This window comes from Arvicanthis niloticus, chromosome 1 (assembly GCF_011762505.2).
Source record: "Arvicanthis niloticus isolate mArvNil1 chromosome 1, mArvNil1.pat.X, whole genome shotgun sequence".
Classification (NCBI taxonomy): domain Eukaryota; kingdom Metazoa; phylum Chordata; class Mammalia; order Rodentia; family Muridae; genus Arvicanthis; species Arvicanthis niloticus.
In genome coordinates, this window is record NC_047658.1 from 90,181,236 (window position 1) to 90,186,239 (window position 5,004).

The 5,004-nt window shown below is 43.3% G+C and overlaps 1 long non-coding RNA gene across 3 annotated transcripts in view; it reads right to left on the reverse strand.

Moving 5' to 3' along the window:
• The window catches only part of LOC143443890 (uncharacterized), a 26,466-nt gene extending 23,519 nt beyond the window's left edge, over positions 1–2,947 (reverse strand). Inside the window, exons 1-2 of one of the 3 annotated variants that reach the window (XR_013113273.1) lie at positions 2,675–2,946; positions 1–87 (exon numbers count right to left, since the gene is read on the reverse strand). The exon at positions 1–87 is cut by the window's left edge and continues 59 nt beyond it. This is a non-coding gene — a long non-coding RNA (uncharacterized LOC143443890). Of the gene's footprint in view, positions 88–2,674 lie in introns of all 3 variants that reach the window. The other 2 variants (XR_013113275.1, XR_013113274.1) reach the window with 2 other exon arrangements.
• Positions 2,948–5,004: the final 2,057 nt, after the last annotated feature.

The following is a 5,004-nucleotide window of genomic DNA, read 5'->3' on the forward strand; positions in this document are numbered from 1 at the left end:
ACATAATGACCTGGGACCCCACACTGTGGAAGCACAAGGCGCAAGTTGTCCTATGATCTCCACGTGTCCACCATAGCATCCTCACGCCTACACACACAAATACATAATTAAATGTAAATTTTTAAAATGTAAGAGTTTGTGGTCATAGGCTAAAGAAATGCCTTCACAGAGCTGGAAAGATGGCTCCAAGCCATTAAAGGCTGGGCTCACAACCAAAAAATATTAAAAATGCCTTCTTGGGTCAGAGCACTTGCTGAGCAAACATGAGGTCCTGAACTTGAATCCCCAGAACCTGTGTAAAAGCCAGGAATGCTGTAGCTGCCTGTAACTAGCACCGTGGAGAGAGGTCGGAGACAGGAAGATCTTACTGACTGCCTGCCTGCCTAGCTCTAGGTTCAGTGAGAGACCCTGTCTCAGAGTTATCATAATACAGACGACCTGAAATCCTCCTATGAACAAATGGGCATGCACCCACAGGCAACATGTACATACAGCACACACACATACAAATAAAATAATTCAAGGTCATCCTCAGATACTCAACTAATTTGAGACCAGCCTGAACTACATGAGACCCTGTCTCAAAAAATTATTTGATATGCATAGAATTTTACCATTTATTAAAGAAAACATTGCTTTTTATATTAAAAATTACACTTTTGGGGTTGGGCAGTAGTTGTGTACACCTTTAATCTCAGCACTTGGGAGGCAGAAGCAGGCATATCCCTGAGTTTAAGGCCAGCCTGGTCTACAAAGTGAGCTCCAGGAAAGCCAAGGACACACAGAGAAACCCTGTCTTGAAAAACAAACAAAACAAATTAACAACAACAAAAACAAAAACCAAAAAAGAAAGAAAGAAATTCTTTCCTAACCCCAAGCCAAAATTTATTGAACTTTTTTATGAGATGTAAGTTAACAATTCGAACAGCAATTTCTAAACTCAAACATTCTAACACAATACACTCCAGAGATATATGGATTTGATACCCACATGCCGACTGTGGGAAAGTATTAAAAGCCTGTTTTCCATGATTAGATCATTAAGTTCCTATAAGAGCTGAAAGCTTTGCGTGTACGGGGAAAACACCACAGCTCATAAATAAAATCATCTCAGATCTGAGCTGAGGTGGCTCAGGCAGCATTTGTAGGCCTAGTGAGACTTGACAGCATGGCATTCACACTACAAAATGCTTCTGTGTTCAGAACAGAAGCTGAAGTCATGATGCAACCCAGGCAAGCACTCCCAGGAATACCAGGACGCATTGCAAATTTGATGGATTTGAATTGATTAATTTTTGGTCATTGAGTAAATAGAAACCTTTTACTATTGCTAAAGTTTTCATGACCCCTGTGTGCAATTACCCCATAATGGTTTGTGTATAGTTTAATAACTATGGTCTAAAGAAATAGAACAGTAACATGCATGTGAAGATTTATTGGCTTGCCCTGTGTGGTTCTAGGGTAATAATCAGACAATAGCACTCTCTACCTATATCCTGCAAAGAACCAAGTAGCCACTTAATCTAAGAAGCTGGATGCCTCAGGATGAGGGAATCAGTGATACAGCTCCAGTTGGAACCTGAAGGCCTGGAAGCTCTCTGAAGAATCACTGGTATGAAGAAGGGCCAAAAAAAAAAGCTAGGGTCTGAAGTCTGTGCGCAGCAACAACATCACTGGACACTCTCAGAGAGAGTGGAATTCATCTGTGCTGGCTTCTTCATCTTCTTTTGTTCCATCTGTTACTCAAAGTTACAGAGACAAGTATATTTCACCCTATGATCATGGCTATTTGGATTCTGAGCAGCAATATGGAGAATAGAAAAGAGGTACTAATGATGGGAAATGTCATTACAGAACAGGTCTCTAAGATAGTGACATCTGGACTCTTATCTAGAGCAGTGGTTCTCTACCTTCCTAAAGCTGCAACCCTTTAATACAGTTTATCATGTTGTGGTGACCACCCCCGCAACCATAAAATTATTTTTGCTGCTACTTCATAACTACAATTTTGCTACTGTTATGAGTTGTAATGTAAATATCTGTGTTTTCCAACGGTCTTAGGTGACCCCTGTCAAAGGGTCATTCAACGCTCCCCAAAGGGGCCATAGCCCACAGATTGAGAACTGCTACTATAGATGGTACCCACATTTGTACTAGATCTTCCACACTGAGATGCTTTCCTATGCTTCAAGCCTCTCTGGGAACACCCAAAGGATCCAGCAGAGCTGTATCTACTGGTTCCCCAAGGTGTCTTTCAATGCTATCAAGCTGACAATCATGGTTAACTGTCATACCTGACCAGTTAGAGCCTTGCATTCCTCTAGACTTCAATAGTATCTATGGGATTGGTCCAAGCATGAAGGGCACAGACTTCTGTTACAGGAAAAGCACATCTTTGAGTCCATCTCTGCTACTGACTTACTCTGTGGCCTGAGTCATTTGGCCCCGTGAGTATTTGTTTAAGGAAAATTACACAGATTGGGGCTTCATACTGTGGATAAGGGAGGCATCAGAATCACCTGGAGGCTGGGTGGAGATGCATGGCAGGGCAGCTCAGATCATGACAGCAAGAACTCATGGGGAAAACGGTTCACATCACAGAAGGACAGATGGCAGAGAGCAAAGCAGGAACCAGAGAAGGTAAAACATGCAAAGACCCACTCTAGTGACTTACTTCCACCAGCCAGGTCCCACATCCCGAATGGACCATAGTGTCTCCACTGCCAGCTGAGAAAAAAGCATTCAAGCTGTGAGCATGAACTTCAGTTCCCACCATAACATGGCCTGTGGGAGGAGTCAGCATGGTCCTTCTTGTCTCCTTCCTGCCTCAGAGGTCCACACTCTATTTCATTCTTACACTTTCCTTCCCACCCTTAGAGTCTACTCCAGGTCCAGGAAGCTCCATGTCCCCACCCGCAACAGCAGGAAACTGTGACTAAGCAGATAAGCTTTAATTATACAGTCAATGGTCTCTGCCTAGAACCTCAAAGCTCTCCTGGATTGTTCTTTCTTAGGACAGGTGCCTCATTCTGATGGCCCAAATGAGATCAGATTACCATGCAGGGAGGAAATAAAGAGAAACCGCTCAGAAAGTACGTCAACCAAGCAGGCAGCCCATCTCCCCACTGCACAAATAATCAAAGTATAAGACTTAGAGTCAATACTGAAACCCTAGCTGGGGGTCAGATCAGTGGTCAAGCCCTTAGCTAGCAAGTCTGACGCCCTGGATTCTATCTATGTTCTATCCCCATGATAAGTTGAAATGATGAGTGTGTGTGTGTGTGTGTGTGTGTGTGTGTGGTCATTCGCATGTAAAGGTCAGAGGGCAACTTGTAGAAGTCAATTCTTTCCTTCAACCATGTGAAGCTGGGATCTTAAACTTAGCTTAACTTAAGCACCTTTACCTGCTGAACATTTTGCCTTCCCAAAAGTGATGAGTTTCAGGCCAGGTCCTTAGAGGAGGAAAAACAAAGGACGCAGATGAGGTTTGTAATGGGAACCAGAACAGGTGCACTGCATGAGTTCGTTCTACAAAAGGGAATGTGCTTAGGTGATGTATCCATTTATGGAGAAATAAAATCAGAGTGGTAGCCCAGATGTTTGCAGCGGTTACCGCTAAGGAACAGGCTGAGAGGAGCTTTCTTCATCTTGCTCACATCTGCATTTACATAAGTCTATTAAAAGTTTAATGTGGATAATAAAATGCTAAAACATGAGGAGGAGAGAGAATTAAAAGACTAGACACTTAAGATGAAATAATTCTTTTGTTGAAACTCCCATAAAACAAGGCTGAGATAAAAAGACGAAAATAGATGCGATTTGAAAGAAAAGAATGAAAATCAATGCAAAGAAGTTATAACAATCATACATTCAAAGTTTCTTAAAAAAAAAAAAAAAAAAACTCATAAAGTGAGCAGCTAAAGATGGAACTGTGAGGAAGGGGATGGAACCGTGAGGAAGGGGACTGGGGGGGAGGGGGGGAACAAAGGCCAAAGTTCAAAACAGAGAGTGGAGGAAGGCAGATGCTGGAAGCCACTGCCATTGGAGAACACTGGTTTTGTCTGGCTTCTGAGCAGGAAAAGTCTCCCATTCTTGTTCTGAATGTACCCTGGGGCCTGTCTCCCTTCATTTCACATCCCTGTACTCTGTCACCTGCTAAATCTTTTCAGAGCCTTTTTGTGATCACAGGGTACACAGCAGCTTTTTCAGTCCACAAGATGCACTCAAAACCTGTGTTAGCACAACTGACCTGAAGGGTCCCCTCAGGACACCGCTCACCCTCACTAGAGCAGGGAAAAGCTGAATTCTGATCCAGACAAGTTCCATCTTTCATACAGTGGAGAAACATTATGAAGGTACATAGGAGTGTGAGGAACACAACACAACAATCCAGCCACTATCACACAACAGGTATTGGAAGAAGCTGCGTTAACTCAAGATCCTCTCTCCAGGGATGTGTGGTATGTGTGTGTCTCTGAGGGGAGAGATGCGTCTGTGTGTATATGTGGTGTGTATGTGCAGTGTGCATGTGGTGCGTGTATGTGTGTGCATGTGTGTGGTATGTCTGTGTATGTGGTATGTGTCTGTGTGTGTGGTGTGTGTCTGTGTGTATGGTTGTGTCTGTGTATGTGGTGTGTGTATGGTGTGCCATGGCATACATGTGGAGGTCCAAGGAAAATCTGCAGAAGTCAGTTCTCTCCTTCTACCATGTGGGTCCTAAGGGACGACTGAACTCCGGCTCCCTGACTTTGTAGCAAGTGCCTTCACCTGCTGAGCCATCATGCCAAGCTCTGTATTTTTTTCCTTTCTATCAGGCTGAGTTTGGGGAATCACATATTCTCCTACTGACATTTTTTTTTCTGTTGCATGCCTTCAAAAGGTTTTGAGGAGCAGATAAGTCTTGAGGATCTATTGAATTCCTTCAGTGGGACAGAAAATTAGATTTCACTTAAACGCATGTCTGTGGCACTAAGATGGGGCCCATTCTTCTTGAGGTAAGAGTCA